We start from the raw sequence: 21,469 nt of genomic DNA on the forward strand, positions 1-21,469 counted from the left end.
GTGAAAGTTGTAACCAATTTTCTTACCTGGCAAGTACCTGAAGAACACATCTGAACTGCATGAATACATCTAGTTTTCCATTATAATCTAAGAAAAATAGTTTGCAAAGACAGTTTCATTTGGCTGCTATCTATATGTTTTTCTACCTCCTCTAGTGAACTTTTGCTTCAGATACTGGAGCATAAGCACTTAAACAACGACAACAAATATAATATATATATCTCCTCTCAGTTTTCTGGGTGTTTTCTCATATTCAGTACTTAAATGTTGGTTTGTATGCTGGATTTCTCTAGGCAGTTTTTGGAAGTTTATCTCTTTAGAATAATTGATTGTGAAGTGTCTCTGTTGCATAACCACACCAAAGGACGTGTTTGTGCCATCTCCTGCCTTTGCCACTGATTCGTTCTGAAGTGTGTGAATAGAAGTTGCTGCTCAGGAGTGTGGCAGTTCCTAACACTGGATATAAGATGATGTATGAAAATTTGGGGGATTTTCCCCTAGTGACTGTACCCTACATGTGATCTCTTCTGAAACCAGACCTGCTGCTGTGCCAAAAGAGGCAATTAGTATTTCTCCATGGTGGAAAACTGGTGGCAATTATCCTTCCCAAAGAACCTCTTGTACCAAGTCTAGGTTGTGAATGTCTTGCAGGCAGCAGAACAATCCTCTTGGGCCTTGTGCACTGAGGTTGTGCCAGGCTGGCTTTTGGGCAGCTATTTACCAGTTGCCCTAACAGCTACAGACCTCTTTTATTCCCCTCATAGCATGTATTTCCAGGCACTTTAAACCTCTTTAAACTCATCTCACTCCCACTATTTGTCAAATTATCTAGGGAAAGTAATGGGGGTGGATTTGGTTTCACTTTTCTGACCCTCTAGATGCTTTGGGTTTTTAAGAAGTCTGAAAATATCATGTTCACCACCATCATAACCAGTGTCTTTATGTAATATGACTTCTAGTCTGTCAGTTTCTCATAAAGTGACAAATATGACAAATACTTGCTCTAAGTATTTTAATATAATTAATTTAAGCACAGTAAGATAATGCAGTTTCATAACAAATTATGTTTATTGATAGAGCATGAAAATTTGTAGCATTTAATGCAAAATGACAAGCCTTGTCACATAGTCACTGATTAATATTTTTAACGAGGTTTATTTTTTCTGAAATATTCACTGCTCAAATAGAACACACAATCTTCTGATGCTGATAGTTGGTCTATTTTAAAGCAACTTTTATTCCAAATAAACACATAGATTTTTGATGTATTTTACAGAGCTGGGTCCTGCTCTCTAATGCACTCTTTGCCATCATTTTTAAGAGCTCAGTGCACTGAACTCTGGCAGTGCGCTATAGTGGCCATATTTCCTCTCAGGGGCATAGGTTTTGTGTTGTCCTTGTCCTTTCTCTGCATATACAGATAACACCTAATACAAGAAAAGTACTAACATGGGCCTCAGGGGAATGCAAAATGCAACATATATACCAAGGGCAGCTGTAAGGCTGCTCAGAGGAAGGTGTGGGTGGCAGCCACACATGTTGAGGCGATCCCAGGTGCCCACTCCAAAAAAAGAAAATAACTCACCATCTTCTCTCCCCTGAAGGATTACATTATATCTCTGCTACATTATAAGAGAAAGTAATTAACTTCCAGTACCTGTGAGGGTACCTTTCTCGAGGCTACTTAACCAATTTGACTGTTCTGATTCTGTGTTATCCAAGCAAATTTAAGACCCACTACGCAACACCAAGCACATGATGTGCTCACACAGTGCCACAGTCTGAGAAGGGTGAGGCTGGCTACAAATTGTGACATGTAAGACAACTTAAATTGCACAAATTAGTCAACAGCTGCTCTAAGGAGTCTTGATTGTACACCTGGGTCTGTGTATTTGCACTTCTCCACAACTTCCAGGATTAAGACAGATCCTCACTCTGCAATGACACCTTTAATGGCATAGTTATAGGCGATGTCTCTGACTGTGGTCCTTGTGAATTTGGTGCATGAGCCCCTCAGGCTCCAGTCCCTCTTAAGCACAAGATAATCCTTTTCCTTGTGACAGGTTTCTCATTTCAGTTGCTTTCAGCATAACAACCCAGAGTTTCTTCCTTGCCATCTTCTGGATCAATAACTTTAAAATAATATTGCTCTTCCCATCTGAACACCAGTTTGAAACTGTGATTCAGTTTCAAATGCAGGATGAATACTGAGGACAAAGAAGGGGTACAGAGAGGCCTAATTTTCATCAGATTAATTCACTGAAATTGTAACCTGGACTTCTCTTGCTATAACTTAAAAATGCAGCCAAATGTATGGTGTGACCTTTAATGTACATCTTGTACATCTTGATATTTAAAAAGGCAAAGAAGAAGGAAAACTTTTTCTCTGAAAATTTATAGAAGCCTATTTTTTGATCTCCCACTCAGCCTTCTCTTTTTGGAGTGATTTCCTCATTCTGGGACATTTTAGAGATTCACTTAAAAATAAATTTAAAAAAAAATAATCCAGAAAGATTGTCTAACCTCCTAGCCAGTTTTTACCACCATGCACACAAGATGCTGTGCACTTTAAAATGGAAAACTGATCTTCTGACACTCAGAAGCACTTTCAGAGGTGACATTCTTGTGGCAAAGGTCATCTGCTGTTTTGCAAAACAGGTTAGTACATGGGGAATTTTTTGTGAGATTGTAAAACAGAGCACATCAGCAAAGCTCTCTAAAACACATCAAGGAATATTAACTTTTCAGTCAAGCAAGAAGGATAACAGGTTTCCATGTTCTGGCACAGCTGATGAGAGTCAGTGTCCATCAGCAGTGATGCTGTGCATAAACATTTGCCCTACACAACCAAAAGCTTTCCCTAGGGAATTTTCCCCAAAATAGCACCGTATTTCACAATTTGTTTGATTTCATACTCTGTCCAAGACAAAACATGTTACTGCAGTGAGTTATAACTTCAGTACCTACATTTTTATCATGAGCTATGGATTACTTTTAGTGGGATCTGGAGAGTAGTAAACTAAATGTGGGTCAAATGCACTTATCTGTGATAATGCACCACTTGTGTTTATAATGTGTGTATATATATTTTATACAGTATATATATATATGTTGTTTCCTGTTGTCTACAGAAGAATCCTATGGACTGGTTGCAGCCCCTTAGCAATCAACTCCTTCCCAGTCAGGCAGAATCAAAGAGGGATGAGGAGTGACAGTAGAAGGCTCCTTTGGAATTATGTTCTACTAAGCACCTCTCAGCCTTAAAGATGAAATTCAGTAACACTCAATCTTTTTTCTTGCTCAAAAAGTCAATGTAATCCCACTTTTTATTTTACCGGTTTACAGGTCTCCGTTATGATTTTTCTCTGTCATGGTAATTTTAATTTTCCCACTAGTCTTTTTCCATTTTTGCAATCCATGCAAATTCTACTGTTATAAAAATGCCATCACAGGTTAATGCATGCCTCATGTCAACATTGACCATGAGGTCTGTGGTATTTGGAATGTAGTGGTAAGTACAGCCATATAGAAGAATGTTTTGGAGGAGAGAATGTTTTAATTAAAACAAAACTACATTTCCTTTTTTAAAAGTTTTAGGACGGGAAAGAAAAATCTTTACTTCCCAGCCTCAAAAATGCTTTCATTTATTGAGCATTTTGTTGCATTCTCTTGGGGTTTACCCTTCAAGTTTTAATTTAGAAACTATTTTAAGCAATAAAAATAAGATTTTGAAAGGAATATTTCGAATAAACATACTTGTAAAGAGTGTCCTCCTGAAAAAAATTGTCCAGTCCATGTGCAATTCATTCTCCAAGCCCCATCCAATTGGCCTTGAGTGCTTCCAAGGATGGAGCACCCACACCTTCTATGGGCAACCCTTTCCAGTGCCTCACCACCCTCACATTGAAGAATTGCTTCCTAAGATCTAATCTAAACCAAATCTCAATTTGAAGCCATTCCCCTTTGTCCTGTCACTACAAGCTCTTGTGAAAAGTCCCTCTCCAGCTTTCTTACAGGCCCAGTTTAGGTGTCCCCAGAGCCTTCTCAAAACTGAACAATCCCAACTATCTCAACCTCTCCTTGGAGGAATCCCTTTAATCATCTTCATGGTCTCCTCTGGACTCTTTCCAACAGGTCCATGTCCTTCCTGCTCTGGCAACCCCAGAGTGGGATGTAGCATTCCTGGGGTGGCCTCAGGAGAGGGGAGCAGAGGGAGTGGAGCTTGGTTACATCAGCTGAGCCACTGGCCCTTGTCCTGAACCCATAAGGTTTAGCTGTGATCTTTGCAGGGCTCTCCTCTGATAGATCTATTGATGAGAGACTGAGACAGACAGCGTGGTAAAAGCTGTGTTATGTGGCCGTGTCTTTATTGAGACATCTGGCAGAAAGCTGTCCAGAGATGAGAGATGGAGTTAGCCACAGTGATGCATCAAAATGTGTTGAATCATGGTGTCTAACCCTCACGTCTTCAATGTCTGTGTCCTGCACTGCCCTATCTGACAGCTCTCTGCTCCTGTTACAGGGATGAGGTGTAAAGCTGAACCCACCAAACCTCTGCAAGTGACTAGAATCCAGCCAAAAAATCAGCTGGTGGGGCTGTCATTCAGTGTGGAAAAAACACCCAAATTATTTTGTACAGTCCAATGAATGACAGATAAAGTATGATTCCTTCTGGGGTATTCCATGTCTTTTTAACACACAGGCTAGGAAAAGCTGGTTCTGTTGGCGGTGCCTGGGGAAGCAGGGCTGTGCCCACCACTGCTGTGCCCATCACTGCTGTGCCCATCACTGCTGCACTGCCTGTCCCTGAGGCTGCTCAGGGCTGGCTGCTTGGGAGGGTAGCTGACAAGAGCCAAAATGCAGGAATGTTTCAGATGCATCTTTACTCTTGCAGTGACTCTGTATAAGATGTACCTGCGGGCAGAAGGGTGGCATGCAGCCAGGTATGTCAGCATTAATCCCATTAGGGATTTCTCTGTATCAAAGTTCCTCAGGTGTGACAGGTTTACATGTACTCTGCATCACCAAAGAGATCAGTATCTGTCCTAAAAAGCCCATTGCTGTTAGAAAAGCCAAATAGTTACTGCAAAGTGATGTTGCATTAATTAAAAGAATATAATTGCCTGTTCCTAAAATGTATCTTTCGGTTTTAGCTTATTTCAGATTAACTGGTTTAGCTCAATACTCTTCAGACCATTAGAGGAAAGAAGCAAATTACAGCAACAGAGTGTAACCAAATATAATTCTCCAAATTACTCTTATTACATGCAGTTGGGCCACAGGTTAGTGGAGAGAGAGAGGGATGAGTTTACAATTGGCAAAGTTTATAGAAATGTGGAATCCCTCATGTGCACAAGGAAAAAAAAAAAAAAATGAAACATATGGTTTTAATTACAAGTCTTCCAGATAGTAAATTATAGTAAGATGTGACATTCAGGGGAAAATTCTGACTGCTAATACAGCTGAAATGCAGGCCATGCCAGTGCACCGCATCTTGTTACAGGAGATATAACTTGATATATCTGTAGCCCAGAATCCTGTAACTGATTTTATTTGGTCCTGTTTTCTCATAAATGAAGGGGGTCAAGATTAGTGATGGTTGAACCTCCAATAGTTTAGGAGTTTGAATCAGCAAAGCTTAATCCTAAAATTTCTTACTGCTTACTTGAACCCTTTGATGTATTTTTCCTTCTTTCCATTTCTGTGCAGTGCCCTCCACAAAGCTGAGGCTTTGTCCTTTCTTTCTACTCATCCAGACTAATCCTCCCATCAACCAATTTTATTGTTTCCAGGTTCTTACAGAAAGCATTATATGCCCACCTGCATTCCCAAATCAGGGTGTGTGCCCCATTCGCTTCTCCAGCTTATACCACTTTTCTTTCTTTTTGTCTGTTGTATGGTGGCTTCAAGCACTCTGGTCTGGACTTCCCAGCTGTATTCCTGGCAATTCCTGAGCAAAGAAAGGGCTAAAGTTGATCAAGAGTATGGTGCATGGAAAGGAACTACCTCTATAAACCATTATTTTGGGTGGAAAACATTGGTCGAAAGGATAAAGTTGGAAAACTGAAGAGGAAACTCAGATAAGAGACATAAAGTAATGGATGTGTAAGGGAATGAGAAAGGGAAATGTCTGAGGTACAGACAGTGAAATGGCAGCCAAGAAAAGAGGATTTTATTATATGAACTAGAAAGTGATCAATTATCCTGTGTATCATGCAGATCATGTTGAACAAACACCTTTGTGAGTTTGATTCAAAAATACTAATAAATATTAGCAGCTCTGGTAAAAAAAAAAGCAATTTGCATTGTAGACCCTGCAGGAAAAATTGTATTTTGTCAGAGCATAGAGTATAAATCTGAGATTCTCAAACTACAAGATTCCTAATTTACACTGTGACCACAATTCTGTACACAAAGTGCAGATGGTATATTATTAGTTTAATAGTATATAAAGTTTACCTTAGCTGTTGCCCAGGACAAAGGCTGTCTGTCTGTAATGCTGACACAACTGCATTAGGTCATCTCTACCACAATGTGGTACAACCACACATTTTGGGAAGGGTTCATCAGAGCTTGAGAGCTTTGCTTGCTTGCTTGCCTTTCCTTTTGCTGTTACACCAGAGAAGCTGAGACTTTGACCAGTGTGGTATGACAAGTATTTGTTATCACGTTTCATTGCCCTGCAATGATAGTTCAAATAAAACCCAGATTTTGCATGCTCAGCCCATCCAGGCTGAACATTTCCATCTGTGACGTCCTTCCACCACAGTCAGTGTGGTGCATTAGGAGAGAGTTCATGTCCATAAGAGTCAGACTTTTGCAAGGGAGTCTTATATTTTGAGTTAAGGGTGTCTGTCATTCCCCAAATGAATAACCTAGTCTAAAATCACACCACAGCAACCCACTGCTCAAAGCTAACCCAAACATGAGCAAACTTCATTCAGTCCAAACATTTGAGACAGGAACCCAAGTTCTTTCGTTTTTATTTTTATTTTCTCATCACAAACAAGGAATGATTGCTACATGACAGGTAGTCCCAATAGCAGACACACAATAAGAAATATTAAAGAAAAGTTTTGATTGTCTGTCAGTACGTCCCCTTAGGAAAAACTGACACAAAATAGCTGACACTGGTCCTGGCTCCACACACTTATGCCATTTGATTTGATGTGAAGGGTGTGAAGCACAGCAAGTTGCAGCTGGCAGATGTTATTGCAATATTGAAATATTTCACAGAGTAAAGGCACATACAGTCATGCTCTTCCTAAGAGTTTCTGTGTGCTTTCAGTTCAGCCTCATGGCTGTGAATACAGATACTGAAGTGCTCTCTGCATTTAATTGACAAGACCTGTGAAGTGATACAGCATGTTATTTTCCTTAACACTGCTCAGGTAAGCTGACAGTGGAAGTATAATAAGTATAAACTAGTTTTAGACCATATAGGCCACACCTGCAGATGTATGCATCTAAATTTCATGAGAGAATGTTTGTGGAAGTTTTTGGAGCAGGCTGTGGGGGGGTTTCTGCATGCAGACAGTTGTTCAGTATTTCGTTTTTGGATATAAACAGAAACAATGAAGCCAAATAGCGCTGAAGTTAAACAAACCCTGAGATGATTTAACCAGTGGTTCTTAGAATATCTTACTTGAACTTAAATCACTTTTGTCACTCAGAGCCAGCTGCGTCATGGCCTAGCTACAGAGAATTTATCTGAAGATAAGTCAAGCATTGTGGCCTTCAAAGGTCAGCCTTTTAATGGAGATTATTCTGTTCTGCTGTTTAAAAATAGAAATTAAATAGGGTTACAATTAACATCCAGACGTTAATCAAATGCAGTTCTCTTAGCATTCATGCAGTGTTTGTTTTGGTAAGCTACTTGCCAAATCTGAAAGCCAGAAAACCTGTGAGAGAAAAGAGAGGAACAAAGAATCTAGAGACTTTGTCCCATAAAAAGGTAACTTATATTTTTTATTTTAAGAGCCTATGGGACAGGAAGACTGTTGGTGCTTGTGGATAAGTGTATGAGGAGGAATTAGAAGGAAGCTACCTATTTGCAACATTCTGAAGTCTCAAAGTTTTGAATTTTTCCCAAACTTGGGGTATGTGAAGTAACAGAATAGCTGAAGTGGGTTTTTCTGGCTTAGGCAGGATCAAGAAAATATCCAAGCATCAGAGTGTGCACTCACACATACACACAGTGCCCCCTGATTTGGTATAAAGGTGTAGCTGGAAACCCTGGAGAAGGGGTGAGAGCTGCTGGGCTGCAGAGGAAACTCTCTGTTGGCCCCCAGCAGATTGCAGCAGCACCAGGAGGCCCCAAGGCAGGGGGCAATGGTCCTTCCACACCAGCTGCTGCTACAATAAAAAGTTTTCTTTCACCCTCGGAAAGGAGGAATGTTGAAATTTTAATGTTTAGGTTCCTTACAAAACTTCAAGAAATAAAAATTTGAAACACTTGCTATCAACTCTTGTTACATTAAAACAAGTGGAAATACTAGCTCAGCAAGTTGTCTCAATCATGATCCATCTGGAATTTACAAGAAATCGATGTACAGCTGTGAATAGTTTCAAATGTATCAAATTATCATTTTCTGGTGGAAAAACTGTTTCACTGGAAAAACTTCTGTAAGCTTCAGTACAGAAATCCCTGGACAATTATACAGTCCAATAGCTCAGCAAGAGTATCTCTCCTGCCATTTTATATTCTTTTGATGAAAGCTTCTACCTCCTATGGTTTTTGCAATGCACTCTTCTACTTTTTCAGTGTATCCAGTCAATAGAAGTCTTCTTTCCAAACACAAGAGAATACTCCAAAATAAGAAACCTATGGGTATCTGTTTCAGTTGTGCATGAAGTTGCTTTGGGCTAATGCCTTTCTTTGCATTATCCCATGGGAAGGCAAGATTTAAGGCCAAATGTTTATGTATTGCATGGGAAGGCGCTTGTAGGGAGAGTGCAGATTCACTCCCTGCCTCACTGCACAGAACAGACTCCCCTCACACAGCTGAGTGACCACAAATAACCAGTGCCACTGAGATTCAATATACATTATCATATTTTTGAGTCATTTGCTATTAGACTGTAAAAAGGGGGAAAATAACTTGAATAAATCAAAGGTAACAGACTGTCTTAGAATGTAGGAGGGGAGAAAAACCCACTCAATTGAATGGGTAAATAGATCATTATGAAATACTACCTAGCATTTGGAGTTTTCATGCATGTGAAGTGTTTATTGATGCTTAGGTTTTACAGTGAATTAATACCTTAATCACAATGTTACTTGTAGATGTTTGTCTATTGGTTTGCCAAGCTCCTTTCTTGGTAGCACTTGCTGCCTTTCTCATGAAAATGATTCTTTTACTGTCAGTAAGAAACAAAAAGTAGTTAATTATTTTAATATTTAATTGTTCTGCTGACTTTTCTGTATGTCTGTAGAGGAATGGTAGGTTTTTAAATGTAACAGTTTTGTTGGATTTTCTCCTCCAAATAGTCTTTAAATGTGTATTAATTTATATGATTTTTTTTTTTTTTTAGAAAAAGTGGCTGTTCTGCTGAACATGAAAATTTATTTTAGAAATGGCTCCTTCTGGGAAAAAAAAACCCAAAAAAAACAAAACTGGCAGAAATAGAGAAAAGTTCAAATATCGGAAGCTCCTTTCATGGGCTGACAGAAAAAAGCACCATCAAAGAGGGTACATTTATCCTGTGGACATCATAAGCTCTTATGTTTAGGACTGCATAATTCTGGAGAGGGGCTTTAATTACATTCTTTACCTTCATTCTTCTTTTTTTTTTTTTGTTACAGGTCAGTTTCTGTAGATAAGTAGCTGAAATTCAGGGAGACTTTCTGCAGCCCCTCTGTGATGTGGAAGACCTTGCTCCAAGCAATTGCGTGCAGGAGAGATTCGTACGGAGTAGAGCTCCCTCCCTGCAAGGAAGGAGGCTCACTTGCAAGGTCCAGCTTCTTTAGGAGAGGTCAAGGGTCAGGTTCAAAAAATCAGATCTGCTGATCTGGAAAGCCAGGGAGCCTCAGGATGATTATTCTGACCTGAGAGGAACAGGCAACCTGGGCACCATTTCATAGTCTCAGAGAACTGGGAGCAACTGCAAAGCTCTGGGACCCGTGGGCAGTATAACTCTCACCAACCTCTGAGGAGGCTGAAAAGAGAAGACTCAAATCCCTACCAGTAAATAAAGACCTGCTGAAGAGGAGATCAGTCTGGCTTTGGGTTATGGGGTATACTGCAGGGAAGTAGAGACAGCATGGATTTCTCAGGGGCTTCCTCTTAGCTGTAATGTAGGATGGAAGAAGCTATTCAGTGTATATCACTTGACAGTTTGTCAGGACCATTTTTCATGTAATAGTGCTATTTATCAAGAGGAAAGATGGCAAGTGCTTTGGGACTGGGGGTGAATTCAGGGGGGTGATGTGTCTAAGATGCCAAGTCCTGTGAAGGTACAGATCAGCAGTTAGACCAGAACCAAAAACCTCAAGGCTGTTACTGCAAGTAGGGGAAAGCATAAAACAATTGGCTTGAAGGGTAAGTACCAGTCCCAAATTAAGCTACAGGGCAAAGTCTTTCAAATGGTAGCAACTGCAGAGAAATACCTCCTGGAGGTCAGGCACTGTATGTGAGAGGAGTCTGATATCCCCAGAGGTAAGAAGCCTCGATGTGGTTGAAGAGGGAACTACATTTCCTCAAATTAATTGCCTTTTCAAAGATGGGTCAGCTTCTTATTGTCTGCTCAGAAGGCATGAAAAGGTTTCAACAGGCATGAGAAATTTAAAATGTTGTCTTCATTCTTCACAAAAGCGTGTACATTTGGTTCCCCAGCACTCAGATGAATAAAGCACTTGCTACATACACGTGCTGTGATTTGCTATTTTGTCTGATAACCTTCACTCTGAACACTTTTATGCCAGTCTTGACATGCTACTAGACATCAGAAAATTATAAGGACCATATAAGTTTAGTACACTTGAAGTGAAAAATGTAGTGAATAATGCAATATGTGTTATCTTACCTTTGCAGTGGAGAATTACAACAAAAACCTAATTTTTATGCTTGGATTCATGGCATCTGTACATATATGCACTGTTGGTTCCACAAATACTAACCTGGCTTGTGCTTCAAGATGTAAAACAGACACTACAGTTTCATTGACAGTCATGCAAGACATGCTGGAGAATGAGTTAAAGAAGAAGCCATCGCAGCTGATTCCACATTCCCACTTCCCATTCCTCTATCTTTCCCAGATGCCACCTAATTGGTTTTGAATTGTCCTATTTAACCTTAACAAGCTGCCAGTGTTGATTGTGCAGGTTCACTGCACTGCTTGGTGCTTCTCAGTTCAGGAGGGTGCAGATAGGGTAGGAGTGGGGGGCAGAGAAAAGATTAAAAAAAACAAATGAAAAACCCAAATTAAAAGACCTCTGCCATATGAAGTGAGCATTTGTGTTCTTGTAAAGTGTTCTTTAGAAAATAGTTATAACAAACTCTGAGAGAAATAAATCTTCCTGATAAGAGAAACCACTATGACTTGATATTAACACCCAGTACATGTGTAATAGGCTACTAGGAATTTATTTATATTTCCAGTCATTTAAGCTGGGTTATCCTGTGGGTTTCAGTTCAGTTTCTTTTGGATTTGCTCTTGCAATAATGTCTTGCAACAGAAATCTGTGTTTGAAGCACCAGGAAGGCTCCTTCTGTGTCTCCTGTCTTGGAGACTGTGTGCTTGGATTGGTTCTCCAGATGATCTGTGGAGTAGATATTTCTGTCAGCTCACCTCCTATATCTAGTGAAAAGATCATGAGTAGAGAGAAATAGTTTCTGACCTTATCATTTTCACACCACTGTCTGACCATTAATCTTCACCTCCAAGTTACTTATGGTATGCTATTCCTCCACACGTGCTGACCTGTGGACAGAGGAAGCCAAACTCTACTTTAAAATCAGAAAGTCAAGACCATATGCTAAATAGAATATTAAGCACAAGTCAGGATGAATCTGCCATTCCAACACCTTTATGTTTTCGCTCCCAGTGGACATCTCTCTCCTGGATTTATGCATTGCAATAATTCTTTTGAGGTGTTTTGAGTGATCTCTGGATGGCTCAGCTGTCCCTCCTCTCCTTTCCAAAACACCTTGTCAAACTACCTTGTTTTTGTTACAGCTGTGGCTGGAGAAATCTTCTCCAGAACATTTCATGTTGTCTAATTTTCACTTCTGGAAAATCATCTCTGGGTTAGCTAACCATACTCCACTTGAAACTAAAAAGAATAAATTAGTATTTCTAAGATAAAAATTATCTTCTCTTGAGGGTAAGTTAGGTCAGATTTAAGACAGTTATTGAACTGCTAATTTCTGTGCTTTGACTATAATGAGCTCTCAGTAAGCATTTCAGACATAGAAAGTTATGTTTTATAGTGAGATAACATTTAGCCATTCTACTAATTTTTATCTGTCAGGGATAAATAAATCTTCTATCAGATCCCTTGTATAGACAAAGTTTACAGTCTTACAAGCCCTGCAAAAAGCTCAGCCTCTTCTCATCTGGTTTATCTCCTGCAGTTTTTCTGTTAGCCACCTCTTTTTCACCTTTTTTTTTTTTTTTGCTTTTGAACATATTCATGTTTTATAAGTGTCAGCAATGAAAAAAAAAAAAATTAAAAAGTGTGTGTGTGAAATAAAATGGTCTAGAGGAAAGTCAAGAGGGAAGTATTTGTAAATAGACAGTGACCTGGCAGCTCTGGAGTCAAGAGGTTCAGTCTGAAAGACAAGAAAGGGCATGTCCATAAGTACAGAAAGTAGGGACCTGAAAGGGAAAAGAGGGGCATCTTCTTGACAGCAAATAAAAGAACAAAGTGATAGAGCTACTTTAATTTTTTTTTTTGCCTTATACATTTACAAGGCTTGGGTTGAGCTAAGAAATGCAATTTCTTCCTTAGCATTTCTGTCCTTCATTCAGCAAATATTTTCTCTGGCTGCCTTGTGTTTGCTTCTCTCTTGAGCAATCAGAAACTCTGCCATCAGTTCTGGAAACAGTATCAGACACTTTCCTAACCCATCAGCTGAGATTTAGGTCAGAAGTTTTGAGGATCTCAGATTCAGAGGGTGGTTAACATTCAGTCCACTCTGACTTTACCACTACTTTTGTAGGTAATCATTTGTAATTTGCCTTTGTGCAGAGGAGAGGGGCTTTCATTATGAAAACAACTGATGAAAACGTGTCCATTTAACCTGAGCAATCTGACACCGTTACACGTCAGCTGGGCTCTGTTGAGGGTGTGATATTGATGTCTGTAACACAGCAAGAAAAAACATCATCAGAGTGACTTGATGGGTTTGGTTGTTGAAATAGATACACTTGATTTATGATATGGTTGTCTAAATCTCATGTGATGCTGCTGCCAAGCTCAAATCCCTCTTGGAAACTCATCTGCTATGAAAGTGAGAATACTCTGAGCAACCTGAGGGTCACACACCAGGGCTCACTCTTCAGAGCCCACACACACCTGTAAGCACTGGTGCATTCTCTGTGCAGGGAGCCGACTGAGAAACCTTCTCTAGGAAAGAGATGCAAAATGTCACCAAATGTTTAAAGAAATGTAAGAGTGATCCCAGGAAAAGCAGCATCTCAAATGTAAATCCAGTGTGTAGGTGTGAAACTAGTATCACCTAACAGTTTTGCCTCCACATCATTCAGCTTTGGGACTGAATGACACAGTTTTTGTCCTAGCATGTCACAGCAAATACATTCAGAGGCAGAAAGGAGAATTGGGACTGAAGTGCAGTGAATGCAAAGAAGTCACCAGGGATTTTTTTAATTTAAATTGTTTTCTTCTGTAATTCAGGGGAACTGCATTTCTCTGAGTAAAAAGGGATTCTACAGATTTATTTTTTTTTATTAGTAAGAAAATTAATGCATTGTTTAAAACTAATTAGTCCAATAGATCAAAACTGAGGGGAAAAAAAATGACAAAAACCCAGTAACATTTGGTTTTCATCAAGCTGACACAGCTGTCAGTTTGAGCTACCACACTATCTTACATAAATTAAATTGCAATATTTTAATGTTACCATTTTTTGTATATTGGTTTTTGGTGTGTCATCCTGAAAAAGGAAAATGGAATAATAAGCCATTTGTGTGCTAATGATGTACACAGCACTGCAATGACACAGATTCATACTGAAACAACCCCGTTTTGCTTAGCTTAATTGATTCTTAGCATTTTGATGCTGGAATGTGATATTTGGTTTCTTGGGGAAAAAAAAACAAAAACCCAAAAACATTATTTCCAAATTTCTGGTTTCTGTTTTAAACATAAATAGGCTGTAAGAAGGAAAACAACTTCTCATCCTGATTCAGGGAGAAAAGTCAGAAATTTCCCATGAGCCTGAAATTCTGATCTTTATTAATATTTGTCTTTGAGCAGCATGAGTTAAGATCCTCTTCTTTCCAGATAATACAGTGGGTAAATATTGGCATTGCTTTTACTTAGAGGAGTCCGTGTTAAGTGATTGGAGTTTCTGCTGTTTGGTTTTTCTCAGTGTTGCGTGGTGGGGACGGTACTCTGGCATAAACGAGGATACTTGACATTTCTAACCCTTTTAACTGTGAAGGACTGAATCACATTGTAAAGGGTTATTACTCTGGAGGAGATAAGATTGTAGTATGCCTTTTTATTGGCTACCTAGACTCTATGTCCTGTAGACTGTACATTGTAGAATATACTTCTTATCCCACTACCTCTAAGCTGCTGCTAAATCCAGCCTGAAACCTTTTATACTGTTAAAAAAAAAAAAGCCAGGAAGTCTGAAGAAGAGGAACTGATAACCATCTCAAATATTGCTAAAAGTGAACATATATTAATATTTTAAATAATTGAATATATTTCAAGTTCTGAAGAATTAAAATTAGTTTTAAAGGTTTTATAGATCAAATTAATTTCTTGACTAGAACTAGAAATGTCCCTTTCAGGATAAGAAGCCACTGGAAAATCTCCTTGATACTTTTCTAATTCTCCTGAATACTTTTCTTATTCTTCTCTTTTACTAAAAAAGATTTATCTCTTATTTAAAATCACTACACACATTTCATATAGAAAACCAACTTCAAAAGTGTGGAGCTTTCTTCTTACCAGCAGTTATTAAAGCTCTCCAAATGTTTAGTCTTCTGCAAAACTGCAAAGAACTTCTTAGGTTTTTGACAGATTCAGGGATCTTATTTAACCAAGAAATTCACCTTCAGCCTCAAAAGACCTACCTGCTCATGGCAAGGTGGATTTTGGTTTAACTGTCTGCCTTCCCTGAGGCAGGAATATAATCCCTTTATATTTGTGTGTAAACTAGGAATCTTTTAAGGTTCTGTAAATATCTAAATGAGGACCATTAACTTATTTCCCTGAAATTATGTCATAACAGAAAGCTCTTACAAATGGAAAATGTAAGGATTTCCCTAATGATCATTAAAGAGCAAAGGATGTAGGATTTGCTGCCCTCATTGCAGCCAGATCCAAGAGCAGCTGGCACTCACTGCTCACCCACAGACAGCCTGGGCAAACACTGGGGAATAAATACAGGTGGCTTTGAGAGACGTGGGCTTGTAGCCCTGCTGCAGACACAGCACCTCTGAAAATCAGTTCAGGCTTGTGCTGTCTTCTGTTCTCTCTCTTTCTGAGATTTATTTCAGCTGAATGGCTGCCAGTGCTCTCAATATTACTGGCTCTTGGAGCCTGAGTTTCTTTAGCAAACCAACTCTGTCTGACTCTGTCTTCAGTATGTTTTGAAGTTGTTTTGGCTGAGGGAGGAGCTGGTGATGGCAGAAAAAGCCCCTTTTTCTCCAAACCATTGCTAGGCTTTACATTTTCTAATGCTGGAAACAGATCAGAAAAGAGGAGGGGAGGCAAGCTCTCCAAAGCTTTTCAGTAAGACTGCTCTGCTCCCACCCTCAGGACAGGCTATCTGTGAAGATCCCACATCTGAGATGCAGCAGCTTCTCAACACGTGCCAGCAGAATCTGCAGAGTCCTGGCAGAAGCATGCTAATGTCTTTGGGGTAGTTACTTTATGTTCATTTAAAATGCAATTAAACAGAACAAATACTGTGAGGAAATGGACAAGATTTTACATTTACATACAAAAATTAGGGGGAAGATCTTTTCATCACATTATAAATTTTATATAAACATTTTGGAAGGGAAATAATATGTGGCAATAATATAGACCGATATAATGAAATAACTAAAATGACAGTATTGTTGTCCATGGGGTCAAAAATTGTTCCCAGGAAAGATTTAATAATTTATGGAAGTGTTTGTCCCTGTAATTAAATGTTGGAATTGGGAGCCACATCCTGCCTGGTTGTTTTAAGTTCTGCAAAAAATTAATGCTAATCACTAGAAATAGAAACTTGTATGAAAAAGATAACTTTAGAAGGTTATTTTATTTTTGCCTAAAAACGCTCCTTTGCTCTGATTTATAAGAGGGTGAGCCCTATTCTCAGACAAAATGCAGGATGCAGGCAAGGGGAACCATGGGATTTGTCTTGGAAAGGGAGTTGGAAATGAGCAGCCAGTCTATGATTTTGTACATGTAATGCAGTTGTACTATATGGTAATAAGATATTTCAACATATTTCTTAACAAGTTTATGGTCTGTATTGCTAGACACTGTCAGCTGGAGCACACCTGCTCACCCATTGATAAACATGACAAAGTTCCTGCTTAGGTGCTCTTGAGCTTGAACAAGGAATTTTCTGTATAAGGTCACAGAACTAAAATTCTAATAAAGCAGTTATGTTGAATACTACTTTTCTACAAGCATCTTCTGAGCCAGTGTGGCTTGTACAGCTCTTTGAATACACCAGGAGTTCAATTCTAATCCAGAGTAAAGGGATGAATTCCCATTTCAATGAATGCAAAAGTGGAAGTTTAGCTTTTGGCAGGCTACCTCCTGTATTTTTTCTGACTAACGTTAATGAGTTTGATATTATCATAATGTAACCATAGCATTTCATTTTTAATCTGAATAATTAAAAAAAAAATAAAAAGCTGGAGGCAGGGGGAAAATGGGGGAAGGGGAAAATTACTTGAAATGCAATCTGCCCTGTTTTCAACTCATAGGCAATACTAATATTTCTTGGCAAGGAGAATGAACTGAATTTATTTGTGCTGCTGAATGTAAGTGGGAGAGAGCACAGGTAAGTGGGAGAAAAACACGAATTCCCAGTTGCCCTTGAACAACTGGCCAGGACGTTCAGCCCTATCATTCCTTATGCCCCATAAATCCACACAAACATAGGCACAGGGGAAGGCTCTTTCTCTAAATAGCCAAGAAATATTTCTAGCAAGAGAGGCTGGAAACACTGTGTGCCTGTGGGAGCAATGAGGCAATGCTAGAGGACCAGATCCCTCCTGCTGCCCCTGGCTCTGGAAGGCCATGAGGTTGAATGTGACACTGTGGGGGTCACACTTCCCCAGATAATATCTGCCCAGACCCCCGACACGCTCGCGCCCCCAGCGAGCCTGGAAAAAGTCCCATCCTTCCTCATTACCACCACAGAAACACACCATTACAAGTGCCACAACTGGGCACTATTAAAACGTTCCTTTTTGTCCAGTGATGCAGCTGTGGGGTCATCATACAAAAGCAATCCATTATTTTGATTAGTGTAACACTTAAAGGCCGGCTCGCACATTAACTATTTTAATTGTCAACTACAACAGCACTGTGGTGTAACATTAAAGGTGCTCTGAAGTTTGCTGCTTGCTGACAGTGCATGACAGTTCTGCAGACCATAACACTTTCCCAAATGCTCTGAGGCAGGCAATATATATTTTATTTTTTAGCCTGTGTAGTCTGAATTAACATGAGTTTGTCTGAGAGAAGTCCAGATGGCTAGATTGTTATTAGTCACCCACACACACTGTTCTCTTGTAGAATAAAAAGTTCTGAAAAAATAAGGATGAGGTTCTTTTGTGTTCAAGTCTTTTATTGGTTTGTTTTTAAAATCAAATTACATCAATTTCTTGATAAATATGTTATCTTTCTTTAATTTGAATGAGATATCAGGGAAGCTACTCTAGATTTATTCAGTAGAGGACCTTTCCCCTTCCTCATAAATGGTCATATGTCTGCTCTCCTCAGCTGTCTTTAGATGTTTTTTGAATAAGATCTATATTTGATATTCCCTTAACCCTTAAAGGTTAAAGTGAATTTGCCAAGGAGACTCTTGTTTGTTTTCCTGCCCTCAGGCAATGGTCTGCCTCTGACACCTTGATCATCTTCCTGCATCACCACCAGGGACAACATGAAGTGGCCTTGTTTTCTTAAAGCATGGAATAAATACCAATGGTGGATTTTTCTCTCTGAATCCCACCAGTGTCCTCTGAGACAGCCTTCTTCCCTCAGGTCTACTTCATCCTTTTTTTTTTTTTTTCTTTTTAAGTCTATAGTCAGATTTTTTTTTGGTTTTTTTTGGTTTTTTTTTTAGTTTTAAACATCATTATGAGGTCAAACAGGCCAGAGCTGCTGGCTGCCCCTGCAGTCAAATCTTCTGCCATCACATATCCTATAAACTCTTTTTCCTTTGATGCCAGTATTTGAATTCAGAGTTTATTTTGTAGTTTTTTTAGTGTTGATGAGATTATGGAAGAGATTTTTCAAAGGCATAAACAAGACTTATATACTCAAGTCCCTTTGTCTTTCAGCAGGACTAGCTGGTGCCAGAAGCATTTTGTGCCCTTGACAATCTTCCCGTTTCTCAAACAAAGATGGCACAAATAAAAGGTTCCTTCATTTTAAAGGCATTTGTAGAGATCATAAACTGAGGCTTAGATAGATAAACAATTTAAATCGTGTCTGCTGTGTGGTGCAGCTCTGCCCCAGAGTGCAGTGTGTACAGACCCAGAGCACGGCGGATGGGGCAGCAGCCGGGTTTAACAGAGCTGCCAGAGCCACAGGGAGGGGAACTGGGCTGGGACTGGGGGAACCAGTGAGGGACTGGGAGGAGGGAGGTGCCCAGTGTGAGGAAATGGAATATTTATGGAGAAACCAGATGGAGTAAGGATCTCTATCCCTACCTTGCCTCTCTCCTAATTTGGGGAGTTCTCTCGCTGCAATGCCGCATGACACAAAATCTGGCATTTGTGGTGACTGCTGAAGGAGGAAACTGCTAATAATATCAGGCTTCCAGGAGATGAAAAAGCAATTGGATATGAGCTGCTTTCTCCACCTCTCACCTCCACAGATCCAACTACTTAACTGTATACTATTCGTTAAGTAAAATCCCACTGCTGAATTCTGTTTACCTGGTAAAGAGACTTTTTTGTCACTGCTCCAATTAATCAGTGTTTCCTGTGCACATGGAAAGAATCTCTAGGATCTGATTCATCTAGTGAGTCCCCTGCTGTTGCAGATAATAGCAGGGTGTGGGTGGGCATGGTTGAATAATACGCCTTTAAATTCCTTGTAGGTTATAAGCTCTTGAGGCATAATGACTTTCTGGGCACTCTGTCATATGTCACAATGTCACATCATATAATATAAATATGACTCATGTAATCCAGTTTGATACATTGCCATTAGAATATCCTGAAGGGCTTTGTATGCAGTGAAATTATCCACTCAAAGTGTTTTCCCCCAGCATTTCACTGTTTCAGGCAGTAATATTTGCAGGAATGCGACCGATCCTTCCCATTTACCCTCAGACAGGGGAATCTCAAGGGCCTTTTCAGTCTCTTGACATGGCAGAGCATGGCACACTCACAAAACCTACTGAAAATGGTGTAAAATGGCAAGTTTTGACCCTCAGGAAGAGAAAAATATGGATATTTTAAGAGAGAGAACCTCTTAAATCCCTCTGGTAAACAGCAGGAGATGCAGTCTGTCAGTGTCTCAAAATCTCTGAAATCTGCTGAACCATTTGGCACTGCCTTATAGTTGAAAATGTTTTTTCCTCATATGATAATAGGAAAAGGAGAGATTTTGTGGGGTTTCTTTGGTTTTGTTTTGTGTTTGCTTTTATTTATTTTGTATGTAACATCAAGGAGATGCCTCAGCGCAGTAAAGAACTGTCCCAAACAGATATTTTTTTTTCTACATTTGCTTGCCAGGTAGTCACAGCAGTGATTTGGCATTCTAGCTAACAGGAGGTAAACACAGAAATAAGGAAGCACTTCAGCAAGCAGGCCACTGCTATCTCTTAAAAGAAGTGTCTAAAATAAATTAAAAAAAAAATAAATATTCTGTAAACCTCTGGAACAATAGATCATTATTTTCTCTCCCGCTTTGGTGGGGGTGGAGTTGCTGAGATGGAGCCGATTACCCCAGCTGCAGGGCAGTGTGGCACTGCACAAACAGCAGAGCACAGGCTGTGCTTTCCAAGGAGAGCCTTTGGATTGTTTGGAGTCCACCAGGAAGTCAACTCTGCCCTGGTTTCCGATGCGATTCAATAGGTTATTTTCCAAAGATGTCTGGAGCCAGAATAAAACCCGTCTAACAGAGCCATCAAGAATATTCCCATGATTATAAAACCACAGGGGGACAACTTGTTTTGGGAGGTGTACTGACAACGAACAACAAAACACTGTATGCATTATCAAGCAGATATTGTGTTCTTGAATAAAAGACTGATAATGCCTGGGCACACAGGGCTGCTTTCTGCTCACAGCTATAAACAGACTGCTCCTACTGACTTCTGACAGCTGCGTGCAACTTGGAAGAGAAACTCAAAGTTTTTCCTCTGAGGTGTATTTTATTTATTATTAATTCTCTCTGGGTCCTCCACATTTCAAAACTCACTTCTGCAGTGCACTCACTTCTTTGATCTGGGCTGTAGCCTCATGCACCTCCAAGAAGGAGGGTAGAGCATGAAGAGCTTTGGCTTCTGAACTGTTAATTGAGCTAGTCACAGGAGAGACAATGCTACTTGTCCTTTTGGCACTGGTTTTCCTCTTCCTACACACTCCCCCTAAAATGGTGACTCAAGCTAGTGAGGCACCACTGCCCTCTGCCCTGCCCCTTCTCACAGATGCCTTTGGCACACAAGGCAGTCACAGCCTCCCTTCCCACTTGCTCTGCTGCCCTGTAAATTCATACTAACCTCAGAATATCCGGGATGCATGTGACCATGCTTTTCTTCTTTCCCCTGTTGTTTACTTCTTTTGCCTGTGATGCTTCCAGGTATGTGTTATTGCAGTCTAAAGGGCCATGCAGATACATGTTCGTACATGCAGCCCTTGTCTGGAGTGAACTTTTGCTACAGTCATTGTCACAGAGGCACTTGGATGTGCACAGATCCATCTGACTCAAGTGTCACAGTCAGAGTCCCTTTTACTTTGTTCCCCTACTTAGCACCAAGAGATGCTTGTTAAGGGCTCCTCCTTTGGGCTGAGGCTGAGTCCAAGTATGTAACACATTTCCTTTGTGGAGGTATTAATGTATCCTGAAATCCTACTCCTTTCC

The 21,469-nt window shown here is 39.8% G+C and overlaps 1 long non-coding RNA gene across 1 annotated transcript; it reads right to left on the minus strand.

The window, feature by feature from the left end:
- Positions 1-9,785: 9,785 nt before the first annotated feature.
- LOC111932926 (uncharacterized) lies at positions 9,786-21,342 on the minus strand. Its single transcript, XR_002866421.2, has 3 exons — positions 21,108-21,342; positions 11,840-11,922; positions 9,786-11,761 (listed from the first exon to the last, which is right to left on the minus strand). It is a non-coding gene; the product is annotated as an uncharacterized LOC111932926 (long non-coding RNA).
- Between the last annotated feature and the right edge of the window lie 127 nt (positions 21,343-21,469).

The sequence above is a fragment of the Cyanistes caeruleus genome, chromosome 9 (genome assembly GCF_971803275.1).
Source record: "Cyanistes caeruleus chromosome 9, bCyaCae1.hap1.1, whole genome shotgun sequence".
In the NCBI taxonomy this organism is placed as follows: Eukaryota; Metazoa; Chordata; class Aves; order Passeriformes; family Paridae; genus Cyanistes; species Cyanistes caeruleus.